The sequence below is a fragment of the Quercus suber genome, unplaced genomic scaffold (genome assembly GCF_002906115.3).
Source record: "Quercus suber isolate HL8 unplaced genomic scaffold, Cork oak 2.0 scaffold_156, whole genome shotgun sequence".
In the NCBI taxonomy this organism is placed as follows: domain Eukaryota; kingdom Viridiplantae; phylum Streptophyta; class Magnoliopsida; order Fagales; family Fagaceae; genus Quercus; species Quercus suber.
In genome coordinates this window covers 1,179,982-1,203,897 of record NW_027069617.1, presented here as the reverse complement: position 1 = coordinate 1,203,897, position 23,916 = coordinate 1,179,982, and the positions used below count along the sequence as shown (strand labels likewise).

General features: G+C 33.7%; 2 pseudogenes; both read right to left on the bottom strand.

Moving 5' to 3' along the window:
• Positions 1-13,845: 13,845 nt before the first annotated feature.
• Positions 13,846-14,632, bottom strand: LOC112026620 ((+)-cis,trans-nepetalactol synthase NEPS1-like; annotated as a pseudogene).
• Positions 14,633-21,560: 6,928 nt separating this feature from the next.
• On the bottom strand, positions 21,561-23,600 carry LOC112026653 (receptor-like protein 46; annotated as a pseudogene).
• Positions 23,601-23,916: the final 316 nt, after the last annotated feature.

Sequence of the window (23,916 nt, the reverse complement as noted above, 5' to 3'; positions counted from 1 at the left end):
GGTACATAGCAGGTAGTTTTTTGAAAATTGGTGGTAAAGGAAAGAAACTGGAAGGCACTTTGGCTTGTCTGGCGTCAAAAACAAGGGACACAGTAAAGCTAGTAAGACTAAACGAAGAATAAGACACTATTCTTATTCAATTGAAACATGGGGAACGAATAATAATTGAGTTCTACCAGTAACGACTGTAGTTTAACTGAGAAGATACATACAATTAAATACGACATGTCATATAGCAGCAAGAACTCAGTTAAGCGTGAATGCGACAGGTTGTGCAATTGAGCAATGAATTACCAACTTCAAAGATTTAAGGAAGTACAATTGTACGAAAAAAAGGTAGAAATAAAGGAAGATTTTGAAAGTATTTTATCCATGAATTTGATACATCATGAATAAAGCACCTTATATTATCTAAATATTAGATTCTTACTAACAATGACAGGTTCTTGTTGTGCTCCTAACATCAGTGAAAAAAGATAATACATTTACAAATGGTATATAATCCATTCTCTTTCTTTCCTTTGTGGTTCCAAACATAATGTTTCAAATTATAGGTTTCAAATTCTATTACTTCTTCAAATTTAAGTTGTTGATCAGCAGAATATAATGTTAGCATTCTGAACTTGAACATACTCTATATTTTTAATGCTTTGCTGGTCACCCATACCCTTCAGACAACTTGCATACATTAAGAAGAGTGTATACTCAAATGGTACCTTAAGAAGAAGAGGATAGTATATTTGGTTGTCTCCATTAGAAATACTACAAAGTATCAACCAATTGAGTTACAAGAATCTTAATTAGTTGGAAAATAAAATTTGTAGTATCAGTAAAGAAAGGGAGGTAACTAATAAGACATACCAAAATAATCATGTATGGGCATAACATAGGATTCTTATAACATAGAACAAATTTATTGGAAATAAGCTGAAATCTAAATGGCATTGGAAAAGTAACAAAAAAGAAAAATACAAATTTGGGAAAATTTTAAAGTACATCTAAGCGAGGAAAACTCACTCGGAAAATGTAACAACAAAATAACAGTTTTAAAATTTTTGAAATATTTGGTAATATTTTTTAGAATAAAATTTTATATCTCTTGAAAGATAAATAATAGAATTGTACCTAAATTAAACTAACTTTAAATCTTATCATTTGATTTGAGGAAATATATCCTACCAATTAATAAAAAAAACTAATTTAATAATTAACAAGAATGTAATCATTTATTCCAGAAAAGAGATAGTCACTTAGCACAAATACGGCTTCTAGCCTAGTATAGTATTTGATGTAAGAAAAATGATTTAGAAAAATGGTTAAAAGGGCAAGAAAAAAAAATCCGAAAAGGATTGTGTGTTTTGATTAGTAGTCGAAGGTTAATGCAACACCTATTTGATTGGTCGAATATCAAAGAATTTTCAATTCTATCAACAAAAAAAAAAAAAAAAAAAAAAAAAAAAAAAAAAAAAAAACCTTGTTTGGGTGAATTATAAGGAGAAATCCTGTCATGAATGTGGGTTTAAAGAAATTTTAATGGATTTTTTCATGAAAACATTTCTAATCCCTTAAAAAAAAAGAAAAAAAAAGAAAAGAAAAGTAAAGAGAAACATTACTTCCAAACTCAATAATTGTTATTATTTTTATCAATAAAAATTTAAAATTTTTGTATACATGGGCTTATTGGGAAAAAAGAAAAGAAAAAGGAAGGTAATTATTATTATTATTTTTTTAAAAGAGGGCAAAATGCAGATGACAGTGACACAGAATGGTCAACGGTCAACTCTGTCCTGGGTTGGGTTTCGTTTAGGATATATTTCCTGTGTGGGCTTGGTATTAGATATCAGATCTTTCTAAGACTAAATGGTGAAGTCCAGTTGGGCCGAGTTGGCATAATCAGGATGTAGTGTAAAATATAAACTACTCAGTCTGGGTCGTTTCGGTTCGGTCCTAGATTTGCAACCACAAAAAGGACTGGACTGAACATTAAGTACATATAATTTTTTAAAAATTTTATAATAATAAAAAACCTAGGTTTAAAAAACCTAAGTGCAAATACATATGTGAGAAAAAGGTAAATGTGAATGAGCAAAGGAAACTGGAATTGTACATGTTAATATAGAGAAGATATGATACATGTTAAAGATTTGAAATTGAGTATATGATTGAGTAACCCAAAATAAAATACAATCAAATTGGAGTTTTTGGCATTAGAGACATTACACTTCCAATGATTTCCTAGTCCTGGAAATAGCATCATTAGCTAAAGGCAATTATGTTCAATAAATGAAGATAACTGTCATAAAATGGAAACTGGTTCATATTGATGATTGGTGAAAAGGATTTCTTTTTGGGCATTTATTTCAATCCTTAGAATAATTTTCTTGAAGTTTCATGAAGACATGACCCAAAAATGTTGCACGTGTAATGGTGAACATTTGAAGTCATAAAACTCTATGTGCATGTATCGCTTATCTGCGTTTATCATGATGATGAAAAATTTTGCTGGTGACGCTAAAAATATATCTAACACTATTTATGTTTGTTAGATTTGGAAAATTCTAGTGCCAAAACATATCAAATTTGGAATGCAATGAACTTATGAGGAGGTAAAGAATGTTGATAAGTGTAAAACTGGATGGGACCAAGTGAGTATTATAACTGTTGCACAAGTGAACAAGGTTAATTGCAAGACTATAGTAAGAATTTCTCTCTCTCATTTAATGTGTGAATAAGATAATGATTATTGCTAATGTTGTGTAAAAAAAAAAATAAAATAAAAAATAAACGCTTGTAATAGGTGCTAAGAATGAGTAATTCTTGTTAAACATAATAGAGGTTCAATTGGTGAACAATTTACTAATTACTGATGTCGCGGAAGCTTGAAGAAAGCATACACGATACTCTCTTGATGGAACAGAAACTAAACTGTTAGTTCCTGGTAGTAAACCTCGAATCTACGAGGAGTTTTCCCTGAATCCACAAGGAGATAAAACTGGAATCCACCATAAGAAAATTTGACAAAACGTCTGTGTTTATTGATAATAATCTATAAACTGAATTGCCTTTGGAGGCTACAATGCATTTAAATAGTAAAAACAAAACTTAGGGCAACTAGAAACTATAAGGCGGCTACGAAAGCATATAAAACCCTAATTTGACTAAACAACATTAAAAACACCTAAAAACAAGGAAATAAATGCCCTAAACTTAAAATAACGAAAATTACATAAAAATACCAAATATAAAAGATTACAAAAATTAATTAGAATATTTTTTCTTATTTCTCATAACAACAACAACAACAACAACAACAATAATAACATGAACGACATTAAAATTGAGTTTTGCTTGTGGGAGTGAAGTACCCTGCAACTGAGAGAGCAAAAGCAGTATGGCTCTTGGATGCTGCACTAGTAGGCCTAGCTCACATTTGTTGGTGAAATCTGTTTCGCTGATGATAAATTCAGCCTTACGTTTAATGTGTTTCCTCAAGAACACAACCTTGCCATGGTTGATGGTGCCTCTCTATTCCTATAAGGTCCAAATTTTTTTGATTATTTGAGACCTTAATCACTTCGTGGGTTGCGGACTTCCTTATCTGTCACCAAACAGAGAAGAAACACATTAGGAATTCCATATTCTTGGCAGTCAAGTATGGCACACAAAGAACGAACGTGTGAAGTTTCTGATATATTAAACTGAAAAATGAGAACTCTATGTATGTGACACAGTTATTTAATCTGTACGAATACAATTATTTATTGGTAGAGAAGAAACACATTAGGAATTCATTATTCTTGGTAGTCAAGTATGAACACAAATAAAGAACATGTGAAGTTTCTGACACATTAAACTGAAAAATGAGAACTTTGTGTATGTGACACAGTTATTTAATCTGTACGAATATAGTTATTTACTGGTGGAGCATAAGGTGAGACGGAGAAGCTGCAACAGAGGATGTGCATTCAACTAAAACGATTACTCTATCAAAAAAAAAAAAAAAAAAAAAAAAATTAAACAATTACGTTTTTCCTCTCTTCCCCAAACAAACAGATTCGGCAACAAAGAGGAAAATTTTAAATTTAGAGAAAGGAAATGGTACCTGAAAAGTTGTGGTGGTTTTGGATACTAATAGAGCAGAGAGCACCGTTCATGCAATCCAAGCAGTACCTATTGCATCCAAACTTGGGGCAAACACGGTGCAACTTGCATTTTTCATAGCTTTTAGCCATGGAGGCCATCTGTTGTTCTCTGGTTTCTTGGTTTTTCATCGCCACCTTGTTAGGAGAAACAGTAACCACTACAAGAAAAAATATTTATTGCAACAAAAAAAAAAAAACCATTGCAATAACATTAGAGTCATTGCAATAGTTGATACAAGGTGTTGCAATAAAATTTGAGGTAATAGGGTTATGCAACAAAATTTTCTGTTACAATAAACTCCAAATATTTTAATAATAACTTTGATGCAAAGATATATATATATATATATATATATATATATATTGTTGCAATAAATAATTTACTATTTCGAATATATATATATATATATATATATATATTGTTGCAATAAATAATTTACTATTTCGAATATCTTGTAAGTATATGCTATTACTTCACGATACTTGTTGTAATAGATTGCAAATAATTTAACAAAATAAATTGGATTAAATTACTGCAACGATATCTTTATTGTAATAAATAATTAATTCATTTTGTCACTACGATTGACTATAGAATAATTAATACCAAATTATTACAACGATATATTCATTGTAGTTACGTGTTTGTCATTGCAATAGATTGTAAAAGAATTAATATCAAATTATTGCAATGGTAACTTTGATGCAATAAGCTATTAATTCGAAATTTTCATTGTAATAGATTGCAAAAACAATTGGTATCAATTTATTGCAATGATTCTTTCATTTTAAGTTATTGCAACAATTTTTCCTAATATATTAAAACTTTTGTTGCAGCTGAAAATTATAAGTTATTGCAACTTATTATTGTTGATACAATAATTTAACATTTTTAAGTTACTATTGCAACAATTTTAACTTGTAAATGCGATATTTGGTCTAAAACTACTATATACATATTTTGTTGTATTAACACTTGATGTAATAGGCATTTTTTGTTGTAGTGAATAGAGCAAAATTAGATAGAGAGAGAGAGAGTGTGTGTGAGTAAAACAGAGAGAGAGAGAGAGAGAGAGAGAGTTAATTGGATCCTGACTTTGTAGAGAAGAGAGAGTTGCCTGTGTGTGTGTGTGTGTGAGAGAGAGAGAGAGGGAGGTATGGACCGTCTATTTGTAGAGAAGAAGAAAGAGAAAGAGAGACAGTTAATTGGATCCTGACTTGTTATTCCACCCAAACCCCAAAGATAGAAAACTAATATGGGTAAGGGGTTTTTTTGAACCTGTAAAAAAAAGCTAATATGTTTCTATTTTTAATATTAACAAAAAACAAACACTACAACAAAAAATGTTTATTACAACAAAAAAAAAAAAATCGTTGCAATAACATCGAAGTCATTGCAATAGTTTATGCAAAGTGTTGCAAAAAAATTTGAGGTAATAAGTTTGTGCTACAAAATTTTTTTGTTGCAATAAACCTTAAATATTTTAATGAAAATTTTGATGTAATAATATATTTGCTATTGCAATAAACAATTTATTACTTCGAATATCTTATAGCAATAGGCTATTATTTCATGAATTTTATTGCAATAGATTGTAAAGATTTGACTAAAATAATTTGGGTTCAAATTATTGCAACGGTATATTTATTGTAATAGTTATTTTTTTCATATTTTTTCTTACAATATATTGTAAAATAATTGGAATTAGATCATTGTAATAATATATTCATTGCAGCTTCATGTTTGTCATTGCAATAGATTGTAAAATAATTGATATTTTAGTTATTGCATTGTTGAATTTGTTGCAATAAGCTATCTCTTTGAAATTTCTATTATAATATATATCAAAATATATAATTGGTATCAAGTTATTACAATGGTTTCTTCAATTTAAGTTATTAAAAAAAAATTAATTTCTTCAATTTAAGTTATTGCAAAAATATTTCTAAATTCAATTTAGTATTAAAATCTCTATTGCAACTCAAAATTATAAATTAATACAACTAATTATTATTAATGTAATAATTTACTATTTTTAAGTTACTATTGCAACGACTTTTAATTTTTAGATGATAATATGTCTAATACCACTATACTAATTTTGTTGTATTGACACTTGATGTAATAGACTTATTTTGGTATAGTGAAACGTCATACTAGATTGACTTAATACATCAAAGGTGGAATAAAAGTACTAAGTTTTACAACCCGATTTTTACTTGTTTTTACAACCAAAATATTGCTCTAAATAATAATCCTAAGTTTAGTTTGGTTCTTGACTTTTCATCCTTTAATAATGAAATTCGTAAAATGACTAATGCTAGTGGTTAATCAAGAATTTGAACATGTAACATGATGAAATTCATACGGCTTCAAACTTTCTATCTTTGATTTTGAAATTGGGTTATAGTTGTAGATATATGTGAATTTTGTATGAATTATTTGTGGACATATATTGCATTACTTATTATAAATAAAAGTTCTAAATGAATTGTATTGGCACTGGCAGTAGCAAAACTCACTCTAATAATTGATTAATTACACATTGTCTAGTTTTAGATTTTTTTTTTGGTTAAAATAGTTACAATATGCTATTAATCATATAATTTGAACAATTTTTCTAGATCCTTAAGTGCTTTGTGCACAAAGAGAACCTAAGAAAGGAATGGTCATATATGGTTTAATTGAGTCCAAATCTTCTGTCCCACTTTTTCTGCTCCACTATATACTCCACCAATAAATACTTGCCACGTGTTCACCTAATTAATTAAATACTATCATTATTGACTTATGAATACTACAGTTATTAATTAATAGTAATATTTAATTAATTAGGTGAACACGTGGCAAATATTTATTGGTGGAGTATAGAGCGGAACAGGAAAAGTGGGACAGAAGATTTGGACTCGGTTTAATTTGGGGGTGGAGGGATTATTTACAGTGTCCAATGCAGTAACCTCAGACAATTAATGAGAAATTAATGAGATAAAAGTAAAAATAAGCTAATGTGAACTTTTAAATAACATTAAAAATTTTTTTTAAGGAAAAGAGTTAAAAAAAGACTAAATGTAAAATTATAGAGCGCCATATGGCAGGATCTCTACTTATTGATTGATTGATTAATGCATATTTATTTTCTTATTAATATTAATTAATGCAATAGGTGTTTGAATTTAAGTGAAAAAATATTACAATTATAAATAAATTAAAATATTGGAGAATCTAAAGTGTACTTAAAGTATTGTAGTTAAGTTTAATCTAAAGGTTATATAGTTTTTTTATACTATAAACCATAAATCTTTTCATCGCTAAAATTAAAAAAAGAAAAAGAAAAAGAAAAAAATGGGTCACACTCATATACAAGATTAAAATTTCTTTAATTACAAGCTCTGTACTTTTTTTTTTTTTTTTTTTTTTTTTTGAGAATTTACAAGCTCTATACTTATTCAGCCTCATTTAGTTCACTTATACGGAAATTTAAGTAAAATCAATATGGTGCTCTCCGTTTCCAATAAAAAGCAAGAGTAATATAAGAGTGCCTTGTTCGTTGGTTCTCTAAACTATAAAACACTACACACGTTCACAAATCACAGGTGACGTTTTGGTTCTAATTTGTTATACTAAAATAACAAATGTCAGGACATATTTATGTGGAAAGCATACTCCCAACCAAACACCAACCAAGACTCAGGGGCATTGGGCGAGATGTTAAATGCGAGCTGTGTGGCAGTTGCGAAACGTCGGGACATGCTTTGTGGGGGTGCAAATTGGCAGGGGAGGTATGGGGAAACACAAGACTGAAGCTACCATATTTAGAGACCATGCCAAAGGACTTCATCGATATTGTGTGGGAAATTAAACTCAAGAAGCCTGAGCTTGACTGGGAATTATTTGCAATCACGGCATGGAGTCTGTGGAGTAATAGAAACTCAGTATGCTATAGAGGAAAGTGCAAAGAAGCGGCATTGATAGCTCGAGAAGTGACTGCATATGCGAAGGAGGTCAGACAGACCAACGAGGTTCAGGGCAGACCTTCACAGTCAAGTGGGCAAACTTGGACTCGGGGTGCTATAAGGTTAATGTTGATGGGGCGGTGTTCAAAGAAATGGGCTGCTGTGGGGTGGGAGTAGTCATCAGAAACGAGGAGGGGCAGATCGATAATGGGGGCGATGAGTAAGAGGTTGGATTTGCCTTTGAAAGCGCTGGAAACGGAAGCTAAAGCAGTGGAGGAGGGCATCATCTTTGCAAGGGACCTCAGCTTAAGGATCATCAGTGTGGAAAGCGATGCTCAAGTTGTGGTAAAATCCTTTAAAGCACAGGGCCAAGCATCGAGCTCCATTCATAAGGTGATTGAAGGAACAAAAATGGAACTCCGTGGTTTTGATACATGGGAAGTAAACCACATCTGCAGAGCTAAAAACTCTGCAGCACATCTCATGGCAAAGCATGCCAAGTTTATTTCTGACTATTGTGTATGGGTGGAAGATATTCCACCAGTTATTGCCAATCAAATTCTGTATGATGTAGCGCAGCTGAGCATTACCTCAAGTTAATGAATTTTCAGTTTATCTTGATTATCAAAAAATATATATATATATATATATATATATATGAGAGAGAGAGAGAGAACTTGTCACAATCTTGGGCTAAAGAAACATACAAGATTCATCATGAAGATCATTTCCGAGAAGGGTTTCCCACAAGATTTGTCAGACTTGGGTCCAGTTCATCCAGTGACTTGGATGTTGATACTATACTTGTGCACATCTCAGGGTTGTAAGAGGTATGTGTTGGGTTTGTAAGAGTGAAGTATTCAAGTATATTGATAAGGATTTGTGGCTCAGCCCTGATGAAATTGCTGGGATACGGATGGTAGAGTCAGAGAAATTGGTAAAAGATAGAAAGATCGTTTTAGTTCTTGATTTGGATCTTACTTTGCTTCATTCAACAAAAGATAGCAAACATCTGAAAACTCGTCAAGAACTTTTAGAACAAAATATCAACAAGGATGGCCTAATCTCTCTGAGACATTTGGGGATGATGACCAAGTTGAGGCCTTACGTCCACACTTTTCTTAAAGAAGCAAGTACCATGTTTGAGATGTACATATATACAACTGCTGATCGAAGCTATGCATCGTTAATGGCTGAGTTTCTTGACCCTGAAAATGTTTACTTCAAGTCAAGGATTATTGTACGTGAAGATTTATTTGCCCCAGATGAATAGAATCTTCAACTGGTGCTGAGGCACCAACGCATGGTTCTTGTTCTCGATGACACAGAGCATGTGTGGAGATATCATCCAAATAACTTGATTCTTGTTGAGAGATATTATTTCTTTGATGCAAGACATGACATTGTATCTCTTTCTGCAATGAACAATGATGAAGGTGAGACCACTGGCGTGCTCGCAACCATTCTCAAGAAACTTAAACTAATCCACAGACTGTTTTTCAACCCCAAATTCAAGGGTGGTCTTGCACATAGAGATGTTAAATTGATACTTGATCGCCTTAAGGTCTCCCAAGGATGTAAATTAACCTTTGAAGGTATTTTTTCCTTCAAATTTCGAGCCCCAAAATTCACGTCTTTGAATGATGGCAGAGGAGTTAGGAGCCATTTGTTCTACGAGTGTTTTTACCTCCAGGACACGTGGTCACTTTGGTTGCCACGGAGGAGGAGTCTCGGCAGGCAGAGCTGGACGGAATAATTTTGGTCCATCCAGCTTGGTTACATAGTTGCTATGAGTTAGCCAAAAGGTTTCCTGAAGCGAATTATCCGATCAAGCTGAAAAATAAGAGATTGAGATCATCTTAGTTCACTTCTATTGACAGCACTGGTATAATTTCCAATTTTTTGTTGTTAAATGTTCTTTGCAATTAGTGTAGTAGATTTTTTTTTTCCCTGGACAAAGGCATTTAGGGTTCCTAACTTCTATTTTTTGAAGCTTGATTACAAATAGTTAATTGCTATGTCTAGGAATTGAATTCTACCTCAATTGTGATTATGAGACATGATTACTATGGTTTTTGATAATCTGATTCATATATCTCCTTTTTTTGAGGTCCACAATTTTTTTCTGTGAATTTGGCCATGGAAATTGAAACAAGACCCTACTGAATGTATCCAATTATGCTATTGTTAAATAGAAAACTTATTTTGTATCTGCAAGTGCATGAATTGTAGGGGTGGGAGAATATTAAGCCATGTTAGTCTAACATCAGGTGGTTAAACTAACTGATCTTGAATCATAGTTTAACATGCATAGACAGAGAATGGAAGCTGAATGAATTTTACTGTATCTAAAGTATTTATACAAAAAATGGGAAGCCACCATATATCCACTACTAGGGCACTTGTTTCGTCAAGGCCACTTGTTTCGCTTTCAATACAACCTCTTTTAATACTAAGTGTGACTCATAAATATTTTCAACTTACACGGATCCATTGATCCCAAGCGCATGGCATGTCATAAGCTTACTAATTAATCATCACAGTAGTTCACTCTAATCTGGCAAAATATTGTCTCATGCTTGGTCATTGTCTTATTGAATACTCTATATATGCAATGTTTTTTTTTTATTTTTTACAAGATATAAATTTTACTCTAACGTAATTTAAGTATATATGTGTATAAAAACTCCCTCCTGGAGACTTGAACTCTGTCCCTTACCCCTCACACCTCACACCCCACAAACACTTATACTTGTGGAGTTATTATCGCATCAAGGATGTGTGGTGGTTATATGCAATGTTCTTAATCTCACACGTGATATTCATATTTTTTATTTATTAATGTTCATATTTAAAACGTGTAATAAATAATGTCTATTGATGATGTACATTGACGAGTGTAAGAAAATAAATGCTCTCTAATCCCATACGCCCCACTCTAAACTGCTTGTTTGTTAATTGAACTGCAACCCAAGCACGGCATATATACTTTTGACATAAAATAATCAATGCACCTCTTCTCACATAACTAGCAGTCATATACACCATTACACAATCTGCAATGCCGGAACAATGATTTGCAAATATGTGGTTAAAGCTTGAAAAATGAATATCAAGAATCGCCTGATTTGACCTACTTATTGAATTACATGCAGACAAGTTGCCTCTGATTTTGGACCATTCATTATGAAAGAGTTCTTACATGAAAGACTTGAATTTTTTATGCATATTCCTTCTCGAACTAATTGGGTTTTATATAAGCATAGTTTTGGTTAGAGGTGGCTATACACACTACTTTATGAGCAAATTTCGGAATTTTCGTAATAGGCTTTCAGTTGATTGAGAGTCAACCGAGATTTTCAGTTTGAATTTTAATTTCGCACGGCTGAGCTTGCGTTCTCACAACCGAGCATGTCATTCTTAAACAGCAAACAGAAGTTTCAACCTTCAACCTTCATTACTATTACATTACAGTATCAAAACCCAACAATACAAATAAAATTTTCATAAAATCTTTTAGTACATAAATTGAGTCACACAAGTGGGACTCAATTTGCTGGAACCGAAGAGTATCACCAAAAGAGCAGTGGAAGAAATCTCTTAGTACATACATGTACATAGCCTACAAGCTTGTTTCATACAAAAGCAACGTCCCAAGAGAACTAATTTCCAAATCAAAGGCCATGATACAATTTGAGAATTTAAAATGAAAGTTACTTGTTTAGACCCTAATGTGGCTTGCTATTGCAGTGTAAAGTCCAATAAGTAAGCCAACTATGTTAAAATTTTTTTTTTTTACCAAATTAAAAAAAAAAAAAGGGTTGAGTCACAGGTTAATTGGGTTGAGTCAGGGTTGATTTGCAAAAAATTGGTAGGATCACAGGTCAACTTATTTTCTATTCGGGTCAATAAATTTAAGTTTAGGTCAAGTTAGAAAATACCAACCCATTTCGCCATGTCTAGTTGAGAGCTAGAGGATTCATCTCCTGTATATACCATCAATTCAACACCCTTATATGGCGTTTGGTACGGAAGAATCCACATTACTCTTGACATTCAGATTCCTAGAAATGTGATTCCTAGGAATCACATTCCTAAGAATGTAGCTATTCCTATGTTTGGTTTATTCCCAAGAATCTTAAATGGATTATTTATTTTTCCCATTCTATCCTTAGATTTGAATGTGAATTATCAAGTCATTTAAAAAAAAGTGTTAAAATTTTCAATTTATAAAAAATACAATTTTCTTTAAGTTTGAGAATCTGGATTCTCACCTGTTTTAAAGGGAATTCACATTTCTACTGAGAGGGGTTTAAGGGGGAATTCAGATTCTCTTGGCATCTGATTCCCTAGCATGATTTGCAACTAAACATGGGAATCTTTAAATATTCCTAGGAATCCTAAAACATTACCCTGTGCCAAACGTCACATTAGAGCATGGCATCAGATTTGCTATGTCAAATATCATTTTAACACACAAAAATTTATTTTATTAATTTTAGCATAGAATTTTACAATACACTTTGCATCACATATTTTGTTTTAAAATTGCACCACATTAAAATAATCTTTAAAAAAATCTTAGCTTTATTAAAAAATTTACAAAAAAAAGAAAAAAGAAAAAAAAAGCTCAATCACCATTGTCCATCACCCCCCACATCCCACCACCACCGTCCATCACCCCCACAACCCTCCATCACCACCATTGGAACCCACCAATAGAGAGAGCTTCAGTCCTAGATGAGAAAAACAAGTACAAAAAAATAAAAATAAAATATGAGAAATAAATAGAAGAGACAAAAGATAGAGAGGCCGACTGCCATTGGTGGGGGTTCGCCGATCTTAACCACCAATCTAAACCCACTAGTGGAGCAAAAGCAGGACCTAGGCACCAATAGTGGTTGATCTCAACCCCACCACCGCCACAACAGCCAATATCAACAAAAAAAAAAGAAAAAGAAAAAAGAAAAAAACCCACAACCACAGCGAGAGAGGGACAAGAGAGGAGAGATGGGGGCAAGAGAGAGGAGAGATTATCCGAGAGGGAGAAGATAGAAGATAGAAGTAAGAAAAAAGAAAAGAGAGAGGAAAATGAGAGAGAAAAGAGCGAATTTGAGAGAGAGAAGAGAGTTTTTTTTTTTTTTTTAATATTTTAACAACTTGTTACTTTTGTAGCATGTTGTAAAACAATTTGGGATTTGGCCAATGATAGGGCATAAGTTTTAGTGTTTGGTGTGCCAAATGCTAAAATTTCAGCATTTAGCATTTGGCAAACCTGATACTAATGCTCTTAGATCCCAATTTTAATCTTCCAATAATAGCAAGCTCTAAGTCTCATGCCACACAACCTATAATGAATGACAACATAATCCCACTAAACTTTGAGAACCACTCCATTCTTTTGGAGGGAAGAAATGTAGCTAGAACCCACAATAAAATGAAAATGGATACGAGTACACTGGGATAATCATTAATCTCAATCCTTAATAGTCTATTATACATTATTCTAGTCAAAATAGCATTGCTTATTGACTAGAAGGAAATTAACAAGAAAGAAAAGGGGAAAAGGGACACTTACATCATTTTCCAATTGCACAATCCATTTGCTCGAAAGAAATCATTAAACGATAGTTATAGACTGGACACAATATTAAACCTAAACAAGTTTTCTAGATATATAGAGTTCAAAGCTTCTTAAATTATTCGTTCTTTCTTTTTTTCTTATGAAACTCTGGGTTTTGGAAGTTGATTATTTAGCTAGGACACCACTATCCACCACTAGGTTATGCCCAGTGACACACTCAGAATCATCAGATGCAAGAAACAACACTGCATCGGCCACATGTCTTGCTTTCAATACAACCCCTTAAAATACTAACCGTTCCTCGAAGAGTTTTCCCACTTGCTCAGCATCCATCCCAAGCGCATGGTATGCCATTAATGGTGTAGCAACCACATAAGGTGATACACAGTTTACTCTGATCCCATGCTCCCCAAGCTGTTGGCTAGCCGATCGAACCAGCCCAAGCACTGCGTGCCTTGAGATGAAATAATCAATGTGCTTCTTGTCACCACAACTAGCAGCTACAGTAGCAGTGCACACAATGCTTCCCCTAACGTGCCCTTTGATCATAGCATTTGCCGCATGCTTTACACAAGCTGCCATGCCACGAACATTGGTTGCAAATAGGTGATCAAAGGCTGAAAAATCCAGATCAAGAATGGTCTGATTAGACCTACTGAAAATTCCAGCATTACATAATGTTTAGTTTCCCATAATTTTGGACCGTCCATTCCACCATGGCTTTGACTTGCTCTTCATCTGTAACATCACAATGGATGTAGCTAGCAAGGTTCAAGCCAATGGATTCAGCAACACCTTAGCCTAATTCATCTTGAATATCAGCGATCTCCACCATACGTGCACCATGACTAGCAAAAAGATGTGCGGTTGTCTCTCCAATGCCACTTGCGCCACCGGTTACTATGACCACCTTGCCCTCTAGTTTCTTCTTGCACAACACTGATTCAGCCATTGTTTACCACAGAATTGTAAATGAGATGAAAAAATTAAGCTGCAATTATAATTCTTCTAAAGATAACCAGTTAACCTTTATATAGCATTTTACTTATTGAAAAGTCTAATATTAAGGGTGTGTTTGGATATCGCTTATTTTGTTGAAACTGAAAATTTATTATTAAAAATATTGTAAATAAATGTAAAAGTTAGTTAAAATAGTATAGTAGAATCCATAAATAGTACCAAAAAGTTTAATGAGACCTATGAATAGTAGAAAAAATAAGCTGAATAGTAAAATAATTTTAATTTTCCATCCCAATCCAAACGCACACTAATTGAACAAATCTATTTTTCACGGTTAGAAAACTTGTAGGGTAATGTAATTTGTCTTTGGCCCATTCATAAAGGTACTACAATGTTACGTGCAAAAGAAGTGGAGTTTCTGTTACATATTTTAACGTTATGCTTGCTACAAAATATTTGGATGTTTGCTTAATTTTAGGATCAGAATAACTTGTTGCATAATATTAGGATCAATTGCATTTGTATTTGCATTTTAGTAGGATAAGGGAATTTGTTAACTTATCAAGTGTTTGGGGAGTAACGGCTAGTGGAACTAGTGTTTGAGTTTTATTAGGATAGTTTGTTCCTAAAATGCAGGGCTTATCTTGTATAAAAGGAGCAGCAGTTTATTTAAATAAAATCATCAGATAAGAATTATTTATGCAGAATAATCTGTAGAGGTCAGGGATTACTCAATCAACCCTAATTTCTTTCTAGTCTTTATCCAATATCCATTAATTATCAAAATAGGTAAAGGTCAAGTCTTGTACGTACCATACAATTAACACAGTTGAGAGTTGAGACATATTCATGTGCAATTAAGTTTTAGAGACTATTTCATCCATAATTGCGAACTCTTCAATTAATAATGCTTCTTTTGATCTTTCAGTTAATATGTCCAGCAGTCTTCGGGTCATATGGAAGTGGATCCTAGAAAAACATAATTTAATAATGTATTAAATTAAATACATCTTTATCACTAACCTTAAAAAATTCTTTAACAAAATCCTATTAATAAACCTTAGGTTGTCTGTTTTAGGAAAACAATCTTCATTAATTGTAGAATCAGTTGCTACCAATTTCTTGAGATTTACCACCGCGCACTTTAGTGCAGTGGTCACTTTACAAGTATAAATAATTGTGAGATGTGGGGTGTAAGAGCCGGGGTTCAAATCTCTAAGAAGGAGTTTCACATACATATACACTTTTATTAGGTTAGAGTAAAAATTATATCTTGTATAAAAATAAAAAAAATAAAAAATTCTTGAGATTTACACCCTGTTGTAATTATTACAACACAAGGAAAATCATCTGGCTGAACTAATAAATTTTTAAAAATTGCTCAGCATCCATCGATCCCTAGCGCATGGCATGTCATAGGTTTAGTAATCACATAAGATTATATGTAGTTCACTCTAATCCCATGCACCCCATGGCCACCATCCCAAACTGCTTGCTTGTTAATTGAACCAGCCCTAGCACTGCGTACACACAAACTAATCCTAAGGTGCCCTTTGACCATGGCACTCGCTGCACGCCTTACTCAAGCTGATGTTGCTAAATTGGACATCTATTTTTAGATGTTACTGTAACAACATGCAATTTTTTTTGCATTTTGCGTAACCAGATTTGAGACTCTTTTTGTTGTTGTTGTAGATTTGATGGTACAAAAAAATTTAAAATTGATAAGAGTTTATTTTGCATTCCCAGATGGGAATCCTAACAGCACTTCAAAGACTACTAGAGCTTGTGAGTAGTTATCGCCTTATCGGACTCCCATGTATCTCTTAGGATCTATGAGATTTTCCATGCAGCCAGGATTGTAGGAATTATTTTTTAGCTTCCATGATGTCTAATTTACAAGGTGTAGTCCTCGGGTGGCTCAAAGGCTGGGTTGAACAATTCAGCCAAAAGGGATAAAAAGGGTTCATTTTGACTTAGTTACAATATCTGAAATGTTGTACATTATATACTGAATGTAAACACTTTGTTATTATTTGTTTTTAATTGGTTAATGCAACTAGACTAGGTATTGAATTTATATAAATAAATAAATAAATATATATATATAATGTAACTAAGTTTTAGAGATATATATATATATATATTTTGTAACTAAGTTTTACCTAAAGGTAATTTTCAGTTTTATATCCTATAATATATAAATCTTTTCATAGTATAAAAAATAAAAAATAAATAAATAATGTCCATAAAACCTAATCCATATGTCCTGCCAACGCCAAATAAAAAAAAAATAAAAAAAAGGTCACAACAAATACAAGATTAAAGCTTCTTCTATCAAAATGAAAAAGAAAACCAAAAATTTTCTTCAATCACAAACATTATACTTGTCTAACCTCATTCATTTGCATGGAAATTTAATTTAAATGAATATGGTGTTATCCATCTATATCTACATAATATTTAAAATCTGAAACTTAGTATTGATTGTTGATATGCCCCTCTTGAGCCATATCAATGCAGCATTTAGGTTCATTTAGTTCACTTTAGACCATTATGATCCATTTGGTCCATTCAATCTATTTCGGTTGAATTCGCTCCATTCAGTCCATTTTAATTCAATTTGGTCCATTCGTTCCAATTTGGCCCATTTTGGTCCACTTTGATGCATTTGAGCAATCATAATATTTCCTTGAAAAAAAAAAATTGCAAAATTTAAAACACTTTCAAATGAGAAATATAGATAGATTAATTTTAAAAAAATCTAACATATTATAACAATTATACTTTGTTAGAAAATAATCACATTGTTTTAAGAGGAGTTTGAGACTAATATTTTCTTAGAAGAAATACTAAGAAAGTAAGAAGAGAAATAGGAGAGAGGAGGTTTACGACAAGAGATTGTCTATAGATATTAAGATAAATTAGGGAGATCGAAGTAGATAAAGAAAAGGAAAAAAAGAGTGAAGAATAGAAAGGAGAAGAGATATATAAAACATAATTAAAAAGGCACGTTTACCACATTAGTAGTTTGTAAAATTTTTTGTAAAAGGTTTGTATCTCTAAGAGCATCCTTATCAAGGTGAGTAAAATTTTTAACATATACCACTTCAAAACCCAAAATTTTAGTTTTTAACAACACATTTTACAATATACTCAATATCAAACCTTCTATATTTTTTACCATTTCATTTAAATAATATAAACTACTCATTAAAATAATAATAAAACAACTCCACGCAAAATTATAGCAACCAGCCAATCCCCTCCTCCACCACCCCTACCACCGCTCCACTTGCCATAACCACCATTGTAGCAACCACAACCCACCACAGCCACCACCACCACAAGTCACAGCACCACCGTAACAAGTCACAACACCACCATTGTAGCAACCAAAACCCATCACACACACAAACCCAGGATCGGTGACCCACGACCTATGCTCCACGCCCCACGCCCCACACTGAACCAAAACCATTACCACAAACCACAGCAGAAAACCCACTACAAAACCTCCATCGCCGCCACCACAAAACCCACCACCCACCCACCTCGCTCTCAACCCTAACCAAAACCCACTACCCTGATTCGAAGACAACACCACAAAACTCAAAATCAGACCAAATCTCAGCCCCACCGGAGATTCCAGAGAAGAAATCAAATCGAATCTTAGCCACAATCCATCAAATCAGACCAACAACATCCATCAATCAGAGCAAATCTCAGCCATGATCCACGATCCACCACCACCACGATCCATCGATGAGAAGAAGGAGAGAGAACCTGTGAGAAGAGAGGAAAAAAAAGAAAAAACCACACAACCACGCTGATCTACCCTTAATGCCGATGCCCACATCGGCCAAATCCATAACCCACATAACCACTGTTGAATCTACCATCAAATCACAAACTAAAAAAAAAAAAAAAAAACATTGGGATAGAGATTGGCTTCCCTTGATGCTCCGGCCTGGGTTTCGTTGGAGAGGGAGGCAAAACATCGAGTAGAGGGAGAGGGACAGAGAGAGAGAGAGTAGAGAAGTGGTTGGAGGCTCTCAGAGCAAGAATGAGAGATGGAAGAAAGACACAAAAAGGAGAAATAAAAAAATAATAAGAAAAGAAAGCGGGCCCCACGGAATAAAAAAAATAATATAATTTTTACCCTTGGTGAATAGTGCGGTCTCAAATTTGAGACCTCACTGTTCATCCATGCAAAAAATTATGGCATTTACAATGCTTGATGGAAGTGCTTTTTTAGAGGTTGGGGTGTCAAATGCCAAATATTTGGCATTTGACACCCTTGATAAGAATGCTCTAACATTGCTATAACAGAATTAGTTAGATAGTTAATAACCTATAAGATAACTACAGCTGGATTAAACACCCACGTTCACTGCACGTGTCACAACTAACTTTGCTAACAGATAAATATTACATAGGAAAAACGACAAGTAGCCCAAGTACACCGACTAACTAAACGATTGCAGTTTAATTCAAACTGCATCTATGTTGATGTGTGCGTGCTTCCTTTAGCTTGTTTTTTCACCATTTCCAATACAAAGGTAAGATTAAAAGAAATATTTTACTATTTAATCTGAATTATAGAATGAACCCTTTTTTTCTTATCAGTAAATGAATCAGTTCTAAGAATATAGGAGAAAAAAAAAAAAAAAAATTAAGAGTGCGTTTTTGGTTCCCTAAACTCTCACACACTCCAGAAGTTTACATTTATTATTCGTTACAAGAGAGAGAGATAGAGAGAGAGAGAGAGGGGTTGTCTCACCATGAAGATAATTTCCGAGAGGGATTTTCCACAAGATGATCACCATGACGACTTTGATGATACCCCTGAAGAAAATACTGAGGAGACTTGTGCACATCTATGTGTTATTAGAGGAAAGTGTGTGAGCTGTGAGAGGGTAGCATTGAACTAGTACGTTCATCAGGGTATGTGGTTGTGGCTTAACAAAGATGAAATGGATCGGATTCGGAAGGTAGAGTCAGCGAAATTGTTAGAAGATAAGAAGATGGTTTTGGTTCTTGATCTAGATCAAACTCTGGTTCATTCAACAGAACAAAAAAAATGTCTGAGAACCCCTCAAGAACTCTTGCAACATAACTTAAGGGATAGCCTATTCCGTGTGAGACGACCTTGGGGAATGATGATGATTAAGTTGAGACCTTTTGTTCACACTTTTCTGAGAGCAGCAAGTACCATGTTTGAGATTTATATGTGCACAATGTGTACACGAAGTTATGCGTTGCAAGTGGCTGAAATTCTTGACCCTGAAAATGTTTACTTCAAGTCATTAAGAATCACTGCACGTGAAGATTTACTGGAAACAGGCTAAAAGACTCTTGATCTTGTGCTAGGAGAGGAACGCATGGTTCTTATTCTTGATGATACCTAGAGTGTGTGGAGTAAGCATCCATTCAACTTGATTCATATCAAGAGGTATCGTTACTTTGATTCAGATCCTGATAGCTGGAGTGCTGATGAAGTTGAGTCCGCTGGCCCGCTCATCGCCATTCTCCGAAGACTTAACGGTAATCCACAGACTGTTTTTTAACCCAAAATTTGAAGCCGGTCTTCAGTATGGAGATGTGAGATACATATTTGCTCGCCATGACGTTCTCCGAGGGTGTACATTATCCTTCAAACATATTTTCACTCCTGATTTTAGGCCCGAAAATTTGCGTCTCTGGTTGATGGCAGAGGAGTTAGGGGCCAAATTTTCTACGGATAATTTGATAAAACCCATCACACGTGGTCACTTGGTTTGCCACAGCGGAGGAGTTTCGGGAGGCAGAGCTAGAAGGAATTATTTCGGTCCTTTCAAAGTGGCTACGTGCTTGCTACTATGCAGTCAGTAAGGTATCTGAAAAAGATTATTTGATTAAGCCGAAAGATTAGAAGTTGAGATGATCTATGTTCACTTCTATTAACAGCACAGGTCTAATTTCCAGTTTTTTGTTGTTAAATGTTCTTTGCACAGGTCTAATTCAGGGTTCTTTACTTTTAATTTTTAGAGCTTGATTTTAAGTAGAAAATGCTACGTGAGGAATTGAATTCTTCCTCCATTGTGATGAGGAAACATAGTTACAGTGGTTTATCTCCTTGCTGACGTCTACAATTTCTTATGTGAATGTGGCCTTGAAAATTGAAACGATTCTAACCTGTTGATATATGCTATTGTTGCTATTTGTTTGATGGAAACTTATTTTGCATCCGCAATTACATAAATTGTAGGAGTGGAAGAAAATTTAGTTATGTTAGTCGAACATTAATTGGTAAGCACTGATCTTGAATCATAGTTTAACATACATAAAGAATGGAAGCAAAAAGTGTTTAGTATCACCAAAAGTTAATAAACAGAGAATAGAAGCCACAATGCACCACCACTAGGTTATGCTTGCGATTCATCCTGAATTGCTTGCTTATCAATTGAACCAGCCCAAGCACTGCATGCACACAAATTCATCCTAATGTGCCCTTGACTATGGCAGTCGCTGCATGTCTTACTCCAGCTGATATTGCTACTGTAGACATCTTGCATAACAGGATACCTGGATTTTGTATTTGCATTTATAATGTTATATATTTATGTGTAGTTTCCCTCTCACTTTCATTTACATTTTAATTGCACAAATAATTTATTGATACTTATGAAGGGCTATTTGTTACATTGTCTAGTTGGAGGATACAGTTTGTATCTAGTGCATTTTTGCACTGGACATGATATGATGTAGACATGTGTCCAAAACTGGATACGTGTTCGAATCATATTGTGTTCAGTTAATGCAAAAATACACTAGACACAATAGCTTTACCCTTAATTGAAAGCCTTTACAAGTTGGGAATTAGATATTTGACTATAAAACAAACAACATAACTGGTTTGAGACTAGAAATTTGAACCTCTAGCCCATTTCGTTGGCTGCTACAATTTTAGGAAGTGGTTGAGGAACAAAATACCAGGTATGATATAGGATTCCCACTGCTATGATGAAGCCAAATGAGAATCCAATCACTACTCCCTCCCATAAGAGCCATTTCTCCTTATTCTCGTCCTTTAAAGGTTTTGTTTGTGATAGCTCTTCTAGACATGGAACTCGAATGTGCATTCCACACAGTAGACCATTGTTGGCAAAAAAGTTTGGATCATTCATGGTTTCCATTTGACCACCAACTGGAATCTTACCAGTGAGCTTGTTGTTACTCACATCCAAAACAAACATTTGGCTAGTGATTGTGGAATTAAGCTTGATAATTTATTATGTGACCAGTCCAAACTCTCTAGGCTCTTTAAGTCACCAAGACTTATCGGTACATTCCCATGGAGGATGTTATGTGAGATATTGAGAAGTTTTAGACCATTTAATCTGCCCAATGATGCTGGGATCTCACCGAAAAGTTGGTTCATTGATAAGTCTAACAAACCTTGTTTATTTCTTCCAATTCACTATCAAATCATTATACTTTAGCGAGATGGTGAAAATATTAGAGAGTGATGAAAATGATTTGTTTGGTTTTTCAATCATACCAAGAAGATTTCCAAACTTTGCAGGAATGTTGCCAACAAGATGATTGCTTGAGAGGTCAAGGATTCGGAGATAACTAAGATTGGAAATAACATCAGAGATGGAACCTTGGAGGGTGGTGTTTCGTAAATTTAGGACTTGAAAGGTGGATATTTGGCTAATAAACTCTGGCAATTCACCACTGATTTTGTTGTCATGGATATCTAGGTGTTCAAGATGACTCATATTGGTTAGGTTTCTAGGAAAGTTGCCAGTAAACCTATTTTTTCCCAAAGCAAGAATTTCAATTTCTTGGTAAAATTTTGTTGGAATTTCACCTGAGAATTCATTAGAAGAAATGTCAATGTATCCGAGGAATACATTGGAGCTAAAATCTGGTAAGTTGCCAAAAAATCTATTGCTTGACAAGTCTAGTAATTGGAGGCGATATATATTAGAGATAGAGTGAGGAACTTTCCCTGAAAAGTTATTTTCAGCCAACATGAGAATCAGGATTTCAGTTGCATTACCAATGTTGTTTGGTAGTTCTCCAAAAAAATTATTTCGGGAAAGGGAAAGAATTGATAAACTTTTAGAGTTGAAGAGAAAGGGTGGAAGAGAACCTGTAAGATTGTTATCTGACATAAATATATTTCCAACGTTCATTTCAGCAAGCCATTGTGGGAAAATTCCTTCCAGCTTGTTCTCACTCAAGTCCAAAAAGTCAAGAGTCTTCAGTTTAGAAATCCAATATGGGATTTCTCCAGCAAGACCACAAGATTTCATGCACAATTGAGATAAAATACACGTAGGCTCTATCTTTGCATCACTATTCCAAATCAGATTATTTCCTCCAAGAAAAAGATGCTTCATGCCCTTTATATTGAACAACCAAGATGGAATTTTTCCACTAAGCAAATTGTTTTCCAATTGAAGTGTTTCCAACCTCACCAATTTCTGCATGGATGATGGAATACTCCCAGTGTACTCGTTGTTGCTAAAGGACGAACTAGTTATGTTGGATAGATTACTAATAAAATTAGGAATCTTCTTGGACAAGGAATTATCCCTCAAGTCCAATACTTCCAACTCCTTCAAATACGATAATGATGATTGAATTTCGCCAAAAAAATTGTTGCTGCGAAGGTACAACTGCCGCAACTTTGTCATGTTCCCTATCTCCTTGGGGATATTTCCACCAAGAGAATTATCTTCCAGGTCCAATACCCGCAAGTTTTGAAGTGAGCCCACTTCCCTGGTAAGAATACCATGGAATGAATTACTACTCATGTCAAGATAAACCAATTTGCTGAAATTGGCAAAGCCTGGTAATTCACCTTGTATTTGATTCCCTGCCATGTCAAGAAGCATCAAGCTTCTAATGCAAAAGAGTGGTGTCAAGATGGTGGAAGTCACCACTATGGGCTCTATAGATTGCATAGAGATAAGGTTGTTGTTAGTACATTTTAAATTAAATATGTTGAAACTCAAAATAACTGAAGATGAATAAAGAGATGAGTTATAATTTGTTAAAAAAAAAGAGTTACTTATATGTAAGTTAGATTAAATAAATTAAGAGAAGTTTTCTAAATTAATAAATAACATGTAGGTTATGTGAAGGGTTGGAAGACTATATATACGGCTATGCTATGGACTAATTTCATATCAAGAGTGAATGAAGAAAATAGTTAAAAGCAAAGAGTGTTGTGTGAGAGAGTGAATTCAATAATATTCCTAAATACTTGAGAAATTTCGG